This window comes from Caretta caretta, chromosome 14 (genome assembly GCF_965140235.1).
Source record: "Caretta caretta isolate rCarCar2 chromosome 14, rCarCar1.hap1, whole genome shotgun sequence".
NCBI lineage: Eukaryota > Metazoa > Chordata > Testudines > Cheloniidae > Caretta > Caretta caretta.
In genome coordinates, this window is record NC_134219.1 from 47,066,898 (window position 1) to 47,083,363 (window position 16,466).

General features: G+C 49.4%; 1 long non-coding RNA gene across 1 annotated transcript; it reads right to left on the reverse strand.

The window, feature by feature from the left end:
- Nucleotides 1-1,150: 1,150 nt before the first annotated feature.
- LOC142069157 (uncharacterized) lies at nucleotides 1,151-14,882 on the reverse strand. The gene is made up of 2 exons (XR_012664999.1): nucleotides 13,436-14,882; nucleotides 1,151-7,427 (listed from the first exon to the last, which is right to left on the reverse strand). It is a non-coding gene; the product is annotated as an uncharacterized LOC142069157 (long non-coding RNA).
- Nucleotides 14,883-16,466: the final 1,584 nt, after the last annotated feature.

Genomic DNA, 16,466 nt, shown 5'->3' on the forward strand with positions numbered 1-16,466 from the left:
CTTGCTCCAGTGATCTGTGCCTTTGTCACCTCCAGATTAGTTCAACCACCAAAAGTCCAGTTGCAAAAGGCAGCTGGTGCAGAATACAGCAACCCGCTCGGGAAGGGAGTGAAGGAACGCATTGGGAGCACGTGACAGCCGTGCTCTGGGAGATGCACTGGATGTTGACCGGGTTCGGGGAGGAGTTGAAGGTGCTGAGTTTGACCGAGAAAGCTCTAAAAGGCCCCAGGCTACAGCTAGCTGAAATGTTTTTGACTTGAAACATTTTTCATTGAAAAATGCAGATTCGATGACATCAAAATGTTTTGCCCATGGTCACGCAGGGCACCTGGGGCAGAGAATTAAACCCAAGCCTGTCTCCTAATCACTGGGCTTTCCTTCCTCTCTCTGGAGTACTAATCCCTGCTTGGAGCCCTTGGGGGTTAATAAAATAATAATAATAATTAATAATTAACAATAATTTAAAAAATGAAACCCTCCTCCTAGGACCAGGATTTTGGGCTACCTCAAGGTGAAGGCGAATGGTCCAGTCCTTATGGGTCTGTTTACACTGCAATGTAAGCCTAGGGCTAGTAAAACGCAAGTGAGCAGACCCAGGGTTTGTTAAGCTAGGGCTTGAGCGTCTACACTCATTTGAAACCCCAGGTTAGGAATTGTTGAACCCTGGGTCCCAATTTGGGGCTCCAGCCCACTGCATTATGTGGGCCCAAGTTCAACCACCATATCCCAGACTTCCTAGCGCCTTCCCAAAATCTGGTTGCGCTAGTCCTTTGTTTGTGGTGCTGTGTGGGAAAATGTGGCTGTCCACTAAACTTTGTCCAGAGGACAAAGAATGTCAGCCCGTGGGGTTGTGGGATACTTTTGACAGACTCCTGGAGCATGAGTCCAGTGGGTGTGTATCTATGCTGCAAAGGAATAGGCCTTGAGCCCTGGCTTGACTCAGGCTCAGACCTTCTGTCCCTGTGGGGCCCAGAGACCTTGGACCTGAGTCCTAGGTTGGTGCTATTTGTGTGTAGACAGAAGGGGGGTTAGGCTTGAGCCTGAGTTCGTGCTCCCATCTTACATTGCAGTGTAGACATTGTTGCCGGCACCCAGTGCCGAGAGGCTAAACAACAGCAGGGGTTGGTTCGCTACCTTAATCACAACGGGGTGGAGAAGCAGACAAGTTTATTTGCAGCTGCAAAAAGGTACAGGGAGATTAGAATCTCAAATCCTGCACCCAGAGCAGGAAGTTACACAGGCTTTTATACATCCTTTTTCCCAGCATACTTATCCAATAGCAAGCTGCCCTAAGTATCCGTATAGCCAGCCAATCCAGTTCCCAGCTAGTGCCCTTGTTCTCTGTATCATTTCTTAAACCATACATAAAGCTGCTTTATTCAGCATTGTTCTTCCATATCTGCCCTGTTTGGCCTTGCTTAGTTTCAGGCAGTCTGACTCTGCAACATATTGTTGCAAATCCTCAGCATAACTGCTGCGAGTGCCTCCAGGCGGGGGGGGCCAAGGATACTTGGGCCTCGTACGCATAACTGCTGCGAGTGCCTCCGGGCAAGGACACCTGGGCCTAGTGCGAGGGGGCTTCATCGACACTCGTGGTCTTCCATCCCCTCGAGTTACCTAGTGGCCATGCCCCAGTGTCCCCAACAACTCCCTCCTTTGAGAACACTCAACAACCTTGGCTCTGAGTTTTCTCACTTGGGCTACTTATTTTTTTACAATAGGACTTTGCATAAGCACTTTGTGATAGCCCTGAAGAGTATGACTTATTAACTTTTGCAAAAGGGCCCTAACACATGAGACTGCACAGCATAATACCAGTAATACAAGCAATACAGGAAAGAGAAGTTTCAACAGCAGGCTAAATAAACCACCAAGCCAAGACGACAAACCCCAGCCTGAAAACAAGGTTTGCAACCAATCGCTCTCAGGGGCAGTATAGGCAACCTGTGCTCCGGCTCGGGCATGGGCCTCAGCCTGTACCACCTTCTCATAGATCTCATAACTGCTATCATTTACATATACACAACATCGGGGCCCGACGAGGGCACAAAGCCCTCTTTGGGATGCCAAGAGATAGTCCAAAGCCAGCCTGTTTTGGAGGGAAAACATCCTGAGCTGCTGTACCTCTTTATTTAACGTTTTTTCTGCTGACCCTAAATCACTAACCGAGTCCTCTAACGCTAAGGCCGCTTTCTCAAGTACCATTTGCAGCCTTACAGTATAGCGGCCTGTGCATGCCATGGCTGGCCCGGGAAACAGTGGCGCTATTCCCAGTACAGAGCACCCTACAAGCTTCTCGGTTGTGAGGGAATTCTTCATATAGCCCTCCAAGGCCGTAGTCAGTCGCCGCAGGGTCTTTTCTCGTGATTCATCAGAGGTGTCTTGGGCATTTCTAATCTTTCCTTTGGGCAGTGTGGCAGTTATGGAAAGATGAGGAACTCCATGAGCTATATAACAGCTACCTGTCCAGTTGGCTGGCAGCACCTTGTAAGCCTTTCGGCCACATACAAAATAATGACCCTGTAGGGCCCAGTAAGGACTGTTTCTTAAGGGTATTCCTGGGCTATTTAAGGCTGCTTTGGCTGCTTTTCCAAACCGTTCATATGCCCCTAAGGGGGCATCCCATCCTCCTGATTGGGTACAAGTGGGGGCGTTTCTAATTTGTGCCGTTCAAATTACACTCGCCAAAGGGACCACTACAAACCCACCATTGGCTTGCTACATTGGAGATATTAACTGGATGGCAAGTTATATTTCCAAACCTTTCTTTTGTGGTAAGATTATTTGTAAGAGTTTCCCTAAAAGTGGAGGAACCATTACATCCACACTGCTGGCCTCCCCTTTTGGTCTATATCCAATACCCATCAGCCCACTGTGTAGTAACACAGGAGCTCTTTCCCACAGGACGCCCATCGTGATCAGATTGGTTTCGGGTAAAATATAACACTCCCTCAGTGAGTACTGCAACTGAATACGCCTGGTCCTGATAGGTGGCTTGCTGTAAAGAGGTCTTGTTCCAGAACGGCGAGTCCGTTCTTTCCTGCTCTTTGGTGGCAGCTAATTCTGCTAGGGTCAGGGACAGCATGTCAAGGGGCATTCCCGTTTTGGGGGACCGTGGAGTCGGAGCACATACCCAGCAATCAGTCTGGTTTGTTAAATTAGCAACATGGTGCGCAAGCGAAACAAAGGAGTTATGCTCCCGATATGCACAGTTTGGAAATACCAATACAGAGAATAACAATGTTACCCAATTAATTATCACCAGAGTCTTCCCAACCCAGGGTCTCCAGTTCCTGGGTGGGCCCATTTTAGCATTAAGGTGCCCGCTATTTGTGTCTTTTAAACAGTAGCTTTAGCCCGAGATCATCACTAGATGAGGAGTCAGCAGGTTGGACGGTCCACTGTTCCGCTGACGAGGGGGCGGGTACTGCCTTCGGACGAGAGTGATGGATCCAGTTCTTGTGTCCCTCGATCTTTGCCGCTGTATGGGAGATCAGCAGGACGGTATAGGGTCCTTTCCACTTTTCCTGGAGAGGCTCGTCTTTCCAGGTACGAACAAGCACGGAGTCACCGGGCTGTAAGGAGTGGACGGGAGAGTCCAAGGGGAGAGGTTGGGAATCCTTGGTATACCTGTGAAGAGACAAGAGAACAGCAGACAGGGAACACATATACTGAGACAAAAAACCATTACCCAACTCCCATTCCCCTGACAGAACCGGGGTGCCATTCATAGGCCATGCACTTCCAGATGTAAGCAGTGTCAGGATGAGCTCCACCCTGACATCTGGTGGTGGGGTGTGGCAAGTTGTGGAAAAGAACTTCAGGGGCCGATCTCATTTGCATAGGCACACCCACCCCACCTTAGAATGAGGCCATAGCTGCCCAAATGGTCACTTTGGCTGCTGTGGGATCCCCAGTGTCTCTGTTATTGGGGCAGGAAGAATAAATTGTTATTACCCTGATTATGGGAACTGTGCTTGGAACTGTACTTGGCTTTTTGTTATGATGGAGGGACTCACCATCAACTAAGTAGCACTCACTAGGCAAGGGTCATGGGTTCCAAAACTCTGTGAATGGAGAGAGGGTGGGGACAAGTATTAATACTTGGTGGTATGGGCCCCTTGGTGAGGGCCTTACATGCTAATTGCACTTCCTCCTCTCTTCACTGTGGAATATCAGAGCTAATTTTGATTTCATTAGGAGTCTAGTTACAGGCTGCTGAGCTCACTTTGGGCTAATAGTGCACCAGCACTGAGGCTTCCCTACTACAAGCTGAATTCACCAAAGAGCTGAACTGACTAAGAGCTGAAATCGCTGAGCGTTGTGTTAAGTAGTGGGGGAGCCTGAAGATATATTGCGGAGCAGTTTGCGGGATGGCTGGAGTGCCTGGTGGACAGGCTGGTGGAGCAGTTCGTAGGACGGCGGGAGCTGCTGGTGGGATGCGGAGCAGTTTGTGGACAGGCTGATGGAGCAGGTCGTGGGACTGCGGGAGCTACTTGTGGGCCGCGGAGCAGAGCTGAGTGAAGGAGTTTGTGGGGCGGCTGGCGGAGCGAAGGCCTATGGAGCTGTGGGGCGGTCAGCTTCAGAACATGTAAGGTGCCTCTTACCCCCGTCCCATCTCCACCCAGGTTGGGAGGTAAAGCTCTGCAGATAAACTTTCGAACTCTGGGGCTGCCCTGACCAGGGGCAGAGACTTTTGGGTCATTGGACTTTTGGGACTTTGGGTGATTTGGGGTTGCTGGACTCAAGAACCAAAGGGAAAGGGCATGCCCCAATTTGCTTGGGGTGGGTTTTTTGCTCATGGGTTATGAATCCTGTTGGTGGTGTTTCCCCAACATAATGCCACATTGTTTCTCTCTGTTATTAAAAGGGTTTTTGCTACACTCAGACTAGGTGCTTGCGAGAGGGGAAGTATTGCCTCTTGGAGGCGCCCAGCGGGGGTGGTATATATTTGTCCCAGGTCACTGGGTGGGGGCTCGAGCCGGTTTCAAGTGTTATTGGAATGGATCCCCTAGATATTGAACCCGGCCCTTGTTGCTGCCAACTCTGACAGGCAGAAGGGTTACACAAACATAATTTCAAAGGGACTAAGCCCTAATCTACCCTTTGGGAGAACGCGGATATGGAGTACGACGAGGGGCAAAGCATCAGGCCATCGCAGTGAGGCTTCTTGGCACACTTTTGAGAGATGCCGTTTAAGGGTCTGATTGGTACGCTCCACTACCCCACTGGCTTGCGGTCTCCAGGGCGTATGGAGTTTCCAGGGGATCTGTAAGGCATGTGAGATGCTTTGCATGATTTTTGACATGAAGTGTGTCCCGTTGTCAGATTCCATCCACAGGGGGAGTCCAAAGCGAGGAACGATCTCCTTAACAAACTTGAGGGCCACTGTCCTGGCAGTGTAATTACGGCATGCGAAGGCTTCTGGCCATCCGCTGAACCGATCCACTCTGACAAGGAGATATTTGAACCCTTGGGTCTGGGGAAACTCAGTAAAGTCTATTTGCCACACTTGTCCGGGGCCCGGAGTGGGTTCTAGGGCAGCTGGTGGCACAGGATGTCCCGGTCGGGGATTATTCTTTTGGCAGACTAAGCAGTCCGCTTGTACCTGGGCAGCCAGGGGTCGGAGTCCGGAAGTGATAAAGTATTTTCCCATTAGCTGGATAAGTGCTTCCCTGCCAGCATGAGTGGTTTGATGTAGTTTCTGCAGCACCGGCTGGATCAGGCCCTTTGGTAAGAGGACCTTCCCTTCCGGGGAATGGAGCCATCCCTCCTTTTCCCAGAGACCGAGTTTGTCAGTTAGCTGTCTCTCCTCCCCAGAGTACTGCGGGGTAGGAAGCTCCCCTACTGATGGGATAAGGGCATGCATATGGGCGTTCTCAGCCTGAGGGGATGGCAGGGTGGCAGCATGCTTAGCCTCTCTATCTGCCCGGGCGTTACCTCTGGCCACATCTTGATCCTCCCTTTGATGGGCTTTACAGTGTATCACCGCCACTTCCGAGGGAGTTGTACGGCTTCTAGGAACCGGAGGATTTGGGGCCCGTACTTGACTGGGGAGCCTTGGGCTGTCAGCATTCCCCTTTGCTTCCATAGGCCAGCATGAGCATGCAGCACACCAAAAGCATACTTTGAATCAGTAAAAATGTTGACCCGCTTTCCTTTTGACAGTTCAAGTGCACGGGTCAGGGCTATCAGTTCAGCAAGCTGGGCAGAGGTCCCAGCAGGCAAACCTTCAGCTTCCACAGTGTCATGGAGGGTCACAACAGCATAACCCGCCCTCCTTTGCCCATCTATTACAGTACTGCTACCATCAGTGTACCACTCATAATCTGCATTTGGGAGGGGTACATCCTTTAAATCCGGACGGCTGGAGTACTGGACATCTATGATCTCTAAACAGTCATGTTTCTGTTCCTCTGTTTCTGGCAAGAGAGTGGCTGGGTTAAGGGAGGGGCAAGGCTGTAGGGTGGCTTCAGAGTTCTCTAACAGCTTAGCCTGGTACCGAGCAATCCGAGCCTGGGTGAGCCAAAGCCCTCCCTTTGCATCCAATAAGGCTCGGACCATATGGGGAGTATAGATTTGCATAACCCCTCCCAATGTTAGCTTCTCGGCTTCCTCAAGCACTACGGCAGTAGCTGCGACGACCGGTAAACATGCCGGCCAACCCTTTGCAACCTGATCCAGTTGCTTAGAAAAATAAGCCATGGGACGTCTCCATGCTCCTAACAACTGTGTGAGCACTCCTAGGGCCACCCCCTTTCGTTCATGTACATACAACTGAAATGGCTTAGAGAGATCCGGCAGGCCCAGAGCCGGGGCTTCCATCAATTTTCTTTTCAGGATTTTAAATGCCCTGTCAGCCTCTGGGGTCCAATAAAAGGGGTCATGATCTGCTCCTTTTACACAGTCATACAGGGGTTTAGCCCACAGTCCAAACTCTGGGATCCATATCCTGCAAAAGCCTGCCATACCCAGAAATGCCCTGAGCCGCCTACGATTACTTGGGGTAGGAACTTGACAGATAGCTTCCTTTCTTTCGCTTGAAAGCTGACGCTCCCCTTGCCGTATGTGAAACCCAAGGTACCGTAGCTCTGGGAGGGCGATTTGAGCCTTACTCCGTGCTACCCGATATCCCCGGAGTCCAATAAAATTCAGGAGGCTCATGGTGGCTTTAAGACAGGGGGTTTGGCCCACAGTGGCAATTAACAAATCATCTACATACTGCAGAAGGAGGGCCTCCTCATTATCCCACTCCTTTAGGTCCCTGGCCAGAGCCTGGCCAAAGAGGGTGGGGGAGTTTTTAAATCCCTGGGCCAACACTGTCCAGCAAAGTTGCTGTTCGTGCCGCTCCAGAGTCCACTAAAAAATCTATTTCTGAGCTTCCCACCCGCATCTTTACTCGGGGTTCCGGGGGTAGTGTGGTCCGTCTCCCCTGTCATAAATATAAAGGGAAGGGTAAACCCCTTTGAAATCCCTCCTGGCCAGGGGAAAGCTCCTCTCACCTGTAAAGGGTTAAGAAGCTAAAGGTAACCTCGCTGGCACCTGACCAAAATGACCAATGAGGAGACAAGATACTTTCAAAAGCTGGGAGGAGGGAGAGGAACAAAGGGTCTGTGTGCTGCTCTTGCCAGGGACAGAACAGGAATGGAGTCTTAGAACTTTTAGTAAGTAATCTAGCTAGGTATGTGTTAGATTATGATTTCTTTAAATGGCTGAGAAAAGAATTGTGCTGAATAGAATAACTATTTCTGTCTGTGTACTTTTTTTGTAACTTAAGGTTTTGCCTAGAGGGGTTCTCTATGTTTTGAATCTAATTACCCTGTAAGATATCTACCATCCTGATTTTACAGGGGGGATTTCTTTATTTCTATTTACTGCTATTTTTTATTAAAAGTCTTCTTTTAAAAAACTGAATGCTTTTTCATTGTTCTCAGATCCAAGGGTTTGGGTCTGTGGTCACCTATGCAAATTGGTGAGGCTTTTTATCCAACATTTCCCAGGAGAGGGGGGGGGGTGCAAGTGTTGGGAGGATTGTTCATTGTTCTTAAGATCCAAGGGTCTGGGTCTGTAGTCACCTAGGCAAATTGGTGAGGCTTTTTACCAAACCTTGTCCAGGAAGTGGGGTGCAAGGTTTTGGGGAAGTATTTTGGGGGGAAAGACGCGTCCAAACAGCTCTTCCCCAGTAACCAGTATTAGTTTGGTGGTGGTAGCGGCCATTCCAAGGATAACGGGTGTAATATTTTGTACCTTGGGGAAGTTTTGACCTAAGCTGGTAAAGATAAGCTTAGGGGGGTTTTTCATGCAGGTCCCCACATCTGTACCCTAGAGTTCAGAGTGGGGGAGGAACCTTGACATGGTGGCACAGTGGTGGGATTAACCTGAAATCATTTGAGATCCAGTTGAGATTTTTTGAACTAGAAATACAGATTTTAAAAAGGAAATTTTTTTTTCTTTGGAAAGAAAGTCCAGAAAGCAGCTTTGAAACTGAAAGCAGCTTGGTTTCTCTCTGCTTTGTGGCCAAGCAGAGACAAAAGGGGATTATCTTGTGAATTGCAGGTTTTCTTTGCCTGGAGGCAGGGTACTTAACTCCTGCAGGGAACTTCACAGTCTTCCAACCCAGAGGTGTTTTTTTTTTTCTTTTCTTCCTAAAAGTAAATAGGGGGTGTGTGTTCTACCCATTTGCTTTTTCTTTGGGCTGGGTAAGCAGGTTTCCAAGTAATTGGAGGTTTTTTGCTTTGATTTGGGCCCAGAGCAGAGACAAGGGAATTGTCTTTTTCTGTAGGCTGACAATCACTATCAGAGAATAGGTATTCTATTCCAGCACAGCAAAATTTTACAGCCAAGTTTTGTTTGTTTATTTCTAAACCTCGGGTGTAAAGTTAGTTAAAAACAGAGAGGTTAGAATGACCAAATCCTCAGCTCGACTACAGCTGGAATTAGCCAAATTTCAGGCTGAGGAAAGACAAAGGGAACATGAAAGACAGATAGAACTCATGCAGCTGAAGAAGGAACAAGAAAGGGAGGCAGAACAACACCAAGAGGCTGCCCACAAGAGGGAAATGGAGGCAAGGAAGCATGTGGAGGAGGAGAGGGAAAAAGAGAGGAAGCATGTGGAGGAGGAGAGGGAAAAAGAGAGGAAGCATGTGGAGGAGATGGAGAGGATAAAGGCCCAGCAGAATATACCAACAAACCCTAGCAATCCTTCTCCAGGTACCACTTCCCATCCCAGAAAGTTCCCCACCTACAAGGCAGGTGATGATACTGAGGCCTTCTTAGAAAACTTCGAAAGGGCCTGCCTTGGGTACAACATCTCTACTGACCAATACATGGTAGAGCTGAGGCCGCAGCTCAGTGGACCCTTAGCTGAGGGGGCAGCTGAAATGCCTAAAGAACACATGAACAAGTATGAACTGTTTAAATCCAAGGCGAGAGTCAGAATGGGGATAACACCCGAGCAGTCTCGTCGGAGGTTCAGAGCCCTAAGGTGGAAATCAGACATGTCATTTCCCCGACATGCCTACCACATTGTGAAACATTGGGATGCCTGGATATCGGGAGCAAGTGTTGAATCTCCAGTAAATTTGCCCTTCCTAATGCAAATGGAACAATTCTTAGAGGGTGTTCCTGAGGAAATAGAAAGATACATCCTAGATGGGAAACCCAAAACTGTAATCGAGGCAGGAGAGATTGGAGCCAGATGGGTGGAGGTGGCAGAGAAGAAGAAAACTGGTCGCAGTTGGAGCGGAGACCAGAAGGGACCACCCCAGACCACACCCTATTACCGGGGGCCACCCAAAGCCCCACCTACCTCCCAAAGAGCCCTCCAGACCCCTTATCGTCCCACCACCCCGTTCTCCAGCAGCCCTCCTCGCCCCAGTGACCCGTCAGCTGGACGATGTTTTAAATGTAACGAGCTGGGGCATGTAAAGGCCAACTGCCCCAAGAACCCCAACAGATTACAGTTCATTGCACCGGAATCACACCAGAGGTCCACAGGCCCAGATACCTCCCAGATACCCTTGGAGCGGAGGGAAACTGTGAGTGTGGGCGGGAAGAAGGTCACCGCGTGGAGGGACACCGGAGCACAAGTGTCAGCTATCCATGCTTCCTTAGTGGACCCCAATTTAATCAACCCAGAGATCCAAGTGACGATTCAACCCTTCAAGTCCAACTCTTTCAATTTGCCTACAGCCAAGTTGCCTGTCCAGTACAAGGGCTGGTCAGGAATGTGGACTTTTGCAGTCTATGATGATTATCCCATCCCCATGCTGTTGGGGGAAGACTTGGCCAATCATGTGAAGCAGGCCAAGAGGGTGGGAATGGTCACCCGCAGCCAGGCTAAACAAGCCGTGAGGCCTAGCTCTGTTCCGGAAACTTCTATCAGGACCCAGTCAGAGGTGATGGACCTGGACCCCAGGCCAATGTCTGCAACAGCAGTAGTGGATCCAGTCCCAGAGACCCAGACGGAACCAGTCCCAGAACCGGAACCAGCCGAACAACCAACACCAGACCCCGTGTCAGCACTGAATCCAGTACTTGCAACCTCAACACCAGAGGGCCCCACCGAACCTGAACTGGCAGCAGCCGATAACCCGACCCAAGAGGCTCAGCCGGAGCCTGAATCCCAACATAGTGCACCAGCGGAGAGCGGTTCACAGTCAACAGAAACAGCTCCATCCCCTATATCGCTTCCAGAGGGACCAAGCCTAGGTCCACAATCCCATGAGGAACTGATGTCTCCAGCATCAAGGGAACAGTTCCAGACCGAACAGGAAGCAGATGAAAGCCTCCAGAGAGCTTGGACGGCGGCACGGAGCAACCCACCGCCTCTCAGCTCTTCTAATCGATCCAGAGAATTAAAGGTTTGTCAGTTTACAGCCCAGGGAGGAGACGACGCTGAGTGGCCTGAAGGTGTTTACTACGAAGGGAAATGTGCTGGTGGTGTGGAAGAGGTGAACCTCTCCATGACCCTTGGGCGTATACAGCGACAGCAGATCCAGGAGCTGTGCACTAGCTACGCGCCAACGTTCTCAGCCACCCCAGGACTGACTGAACGGGCATACCACTCCATTGACACAGGTAATGCTCACCCAATTAGGGTCCAACCTTACCGGGTGTCTCCTCAAGCTAAAATTGCTATAGAACGGGAGATCCAGGATATGTTACAGATGGGTGTAATCCGCCCCTCTGAAAGTGCATGGGCATCTCCAGTGGTTCTAGTTCCCAAACCAGATGGGGAAATACGTTTTTGCGTGGACTACCGTAAGCTAAATGCTGTAACTCGCCCAGACAACTATCCAATGCCACGCACAGATGAACTATTAGAGAAACTGGGACGGGCCCAGTTCATCTCTACCTTGGACTTAACCAAGGGGTACTGGCAGGTACCGCTAGATGAATCTGCCAAGGAAAGGTCAGCCTTCATCACACATCTCGGGCTGTATGAATTTAATGTACTCCCTTTCGGGCTGCGAAATGCACCCGCCACTTTCCAAAGACTTGTAGATGGTCTCCTAGCGGGATTAGGAGAATATGCAGTCGCCTACCTTGACGATGTGGCCATATTTTCGGATTCCTGGGCAGACCACCTGGAACATCTACAAAAAGTCTTCGAGCGCATAAGGGAGGCAGGACTAACTGTTAAGGCTAAGAAGTGTCAATTAGGCCTAAACAGAGCGACTTACCTTGGACACCAGGTGGGTCAAGGAACTATCAGCCCCCTATAGGCCAAAGTGGATGCTATCCAAAAGTGGCCTGTCCCAAAGTCAAAGAAACAGGTTCAATCCTTCTTAGGCTTGGCCGGTTATTACAGACGATTTGTACCGCACTACAGCCAAATCGCTGCCCCACTGACAGACCTAACCAAAAAGAAACAGCCAAATGCTGTTCAGTGGACCGGAAAGTGTCAGAAGGCCTTTAACAAGCTTAAAGCGACACTCATGTCTGACCCTGTACTAAGGGCCCCAGACTTTGACAAACCGTTCCTAGTAACCACAGATGCATCCGAGCGTGGTGTGGGAGCAGTTTTAATGCAGAAAGGACCTGATCAAGAATTCCACCCTGTAGTGTTTCTCAGCAAAAAACTGTCTGAGAGGGAAAGCAACTGGTCAGTCACTGAAAAAGAATGTTATGCCATTGTCTACGCTCTGGAAAAGCTACGCCCATATGTTTGGGGACGGCGTTTCCACCTGCAAACCGACCATGCTGCACTAAAGTGGCTTCACACCGTCAAAGAAACTAACAAAAAACTTCTTCGGTGGAGTTTAGCTCTCCAAGATTTTGATTTCGACATCCAACACATCTCAGGAGCTTCTAACAAAGTGGCTGATGCACTCTCCCGTGAAAGTTTCCCAGAATCAACTGGTTAAAATCGTCCTTGAGATGTGGAAAATATTGTTAGTCTTTATGTACTTGGTAGTATATTTAGAGATGCATGTGTCTTATTAACTCTGTTTTCCTAGAGCTCCAGGAAGAAATCCCAGCCAGTGTTTCACCCTAGCTGAGATTTGGGGGGCGTATCATAAATATAAAGGGAAGGGTAAACCCCTTTGAAATCCCTCCTGGCCAGGGGAAAGCTCCTCTCACCTGTAAAGGGTTAAGAAGCTAAAGGTAACCTCGCTGGCACCTGACCAAAATGACCAATGAGGAGACAAGATACTTTCAAAAGCTGGGAGGAGGGAGAGGAACAAAGGGTCTGTGTGCTGCTCTTGCCAGGGACAGAACAGGAATGGAGTCTTAGAACTTTTAGTAAGTAATCTAGCTAGGTATGTGTTAGATTATGATTTCTTTAAATGGCTGAGAAAAGAATTGTGCTGAATAGAATAACTATTTCTGTCTGTGTACTTTTTTTGTAACTTAAGGTTTTGCCTAGAGGGGTTCTCTATGTTTTGAATCTAATTACCCTGTAAGATATCTACCATCCTGATTTTACAGGGGGGATTTCTTTATTTCTATTTACTGCTATTTTTTATTAAAAGTCTTCTTTTAAAAAACTGAATGCTTTTTCATTGTTCTCAGATCCAAGGGTTTGGGTCTGTGGTCACCTATGCAAATTGGTGAGGCTTTTTATCCAACATTTCCCAGGAGAGGGGGGGGGTGCAAGTGTTGGGAGGATTGTTCATTGTTCTTAAGATCCAAGGGTCTGGGTCTGTAGTCACCTAGGCAAATTGGTGAGGCTTTTTACCAAACCTTGTCCAGGAAGTGGGGTGCAAGGTTTTGGGGAAGTATTTTGGGGGGAAAGACGCGTCCAAACAGCTCTTCCCCAGTAACCAGTATTAGTTTGGTGGTGGTAGCGGCCATTCCAAGGATAACGGGTGTAATATTTTGTACCTTGGGGAAGTTTTGACCTAAGCTGGTAAAGATAAGCTTAGGGGGTTTTTTCATGCAGGTCCCCACATCTGTACCCTAGAGTTCAGAGTGGGGGAGGAACCTTGACATCCCCTGACACCCCTATTCCTGCTCCGCCATCGCCATCATAGAGGCACCCCCCTTTTCTTTCCTCTTTGGGCACTCATTTTTCCAGTGTCCCTCTTGTCAACACAAGGCACACTGGTTGCAACCCAGTCGTCTCTCCTGTGAGCCTGGACGTTCGTGTCCACGGCTCCTTCCTCCCCGGCCACTTCCCTTAGTGCCGGCCTGTACCGCTGTTACCATTAGTCTCACTTGCTTTCTCTCCTTCTCTGTCTCTCTCAGACTATAAGCTCGGTTTGCAGTCTCTAAGATTTGTGCCATGGTCATGCCCATTAAATCCTCCTTTTTTTGTAACTTTCTCTTAATATCAGGGGCTGCTCTGCTTGTAAAAATTCCCTTAATAATTGACTCAGTTGCCTGATTATCGGGGTCTGCATTAGTGTTCTGTCGAATTGTGTCCCGAATATGCTGTAGAAACCCCTGGGCTTTCTTTTAAATCCTGCATTACTTTATATGGCTTTGCCCAATTATTATGTTGGACAGCCGAGTGACGGAGTCCATGCAAAAGCAACTCCTTACAGGAGGTAAGGCGGGTCATATCCCCATGATCATTTGAATCCCACCTGGATTCTGCTCGGGGGACTTGTGCATCCGGGTCAGGGACATTAATACGATCCCGGTCGTACCGTTTTTGCGTCTCCTCCCTTGCCTTGGACACAACCTGTTGTCTTTCAACCTCAGACAATAGGGTTCGTAGGAGGATGTTACAATCATCCCAGTCCGGCTTGTGACTACTGAGGCACCCCTCAAAGACTGATATAAACCTGCTTGGGTTGGTGGAAAACTGCCCTGCTTGTGCTTTGAAAGCAGCCAAATCCACAGGATTAAAGGGCACATGAGTATAGACCTGCATAGTCATGGCCGGACGCCTGTCCGATCCAGACCGGGCGACTTTAGTTGCGGTGATTAAGGGGTATAGGCCAACCGTTGGGGACTTACAAGGTGTGGGTGTAGGGGCAGAAGGGGACACCGGCTCTGCCATTACAGTGGGGGTGGGGGTTTGGGGACTAACATTAGCTGCTACCGAACCAGTCGGAGTCAGATTACAGTGCTGTAAAATATCTGGTCGAGTACATAAAGTCAGAAACAAATGCGCATACATATGTTCATTCCATTTCCTTGTTCTCTGACAGAACAGGAGTAACGGAAGGATCGTGTTGTAATTAATTGACCCTCCTGGTGGCCACCACTCCTGGTCCTCTAGTTGATATTGAGGCCAGTCAACTGTACAGAATCATTTTAATTGTCTCTTAGTCATCGGATCCGCACCAAATACCTTCCAGTTTGCTAGAATGCATTCTAGGGGCGTACACCGTGCCCTAACCCCCGAGCTCTGTCCCTGTCCCATACCTACAGGGTAACTCTGGGCGTCCCCAGGTTCCAACAGAGCATACAATCCGGATTTCAAAAGGTTCCTACCTTAGCCAAGGGACCGGTTCCCCACTGTCGCCCACAGCTGCTTCTCCACTATATGAGTGCGTTGCACCATTGTGCCCTCCGGGGTCGATCAAATCGCGTCTCCTCTGAGGCCCCCGATGAACTCACCGGTATGCACTGGGCGTCGGTTCTCGCCGCAATCCTCGACCTCCAGGAGGGGTCCGGGCAAGGCTAAATAGCAGCCTCGTCGCCCACCCAGGGACGCCAAAAGCTGTTGCTGGCACCCAGTGCTGAGAGGCTAAACAACAGCTGGGGTTGGTTCGCTACGCGGTGTGCGTCACCCAATCATCACAACGGGGTGGAGAAGCAGAAAAGTTTATTTGCAGCTGCAAACAAGGTACAGGGAGAATAGAATCTCAAATCCTGCACACCGAGCAGGAAGTTACACAGGCTTTTATACATCCTTTTTCCCAGCATACTTATCCAATAGCAAGCTGCTCCAAGTATCCGTATAGCCAGCCAATCCAGTTCCCAGCTAGTTCCCTGATTCTCTGTATCATTTGTTAAACCATACATAAAGCAGCTTTATTCAGCATTGTTCTTCCGTATCTGCCCTGTTTGGCCTTGCTTAGTTTCAGGCAGTCTGACTCTGCAGCATACTGTTGCAGATCCTCAGCATAATTGCTGCGAGTGCCTCCAGGTGGGGGGGGCCAAGGACACTTGGGTCTCGTACGCATAACTGCTGCGAGTGCCTCCAGGCAAGGGGGGGGCCAAGGACACCTGGGCCTAGTGCGAGGGGGCTTCATCGACACTCGTGGTTTTCCATCCCCTCGAGTTACCTGGTGGACATGCCCCAGTGTCCCCAACAACATACTGGGTATCTGGAGCAGGTCTCACAACCATACTAACTCATCCATTCTGCATCATGCAGGCTTTCTAACTTAGGTATGTGGCTTGAGCTGCATCCACACTGCAGAAGGACTGGGCTTAGACCTGAGTTGCTGTGGGACTCAGCCCTGATCCACCCCCAGAGTTGGGTCTTAGGACCTGGGTCCTGTGTGCTTGCTGACTCAAGTCAGCTGACTCAAGATTTGTGTGTGGACAAGAAATGGGGGCTTGGGCTCAAACCTGATTTAGAGACTGGGCTTAGTGTACAGCGTAGACATACTCTGAGGCACTAGCCTATGACTTGAATGACCAAGGGTCAAGTCTGTGCTCGGACACAGATCCCCTGTATGACTCTGGGCATGTTTCTTAGCCTCACTCAGTTCCCCACTTGTACAATGGGGATCACTGCACTTTCTTGCTTCCCAGGGGCATTGTGAGAGGCAATACATTAAAGACGGTGAGCTGCTCAGATATTACAGAGACGGGGGAAAGATAAGTCCCTTAGATAGCAGATATCTCCACTGCTAACCTCCTGGCTGTGATGAAAATGAGCCATTTGCTCTAACTCGTCTGTTTCCTGTCTCTAAAATTCACCACCTCAAAAAGCTCTTACTCAATTGATTCGAAGACCTCAGAGCAACTTCTAATTGTCAATGAGAGAATCAGGAGATGGGTTATTTATTACGTGGAGTGTTGTGGTGGAGGTTGGAGGTTGGAGGTTGGACATTGGC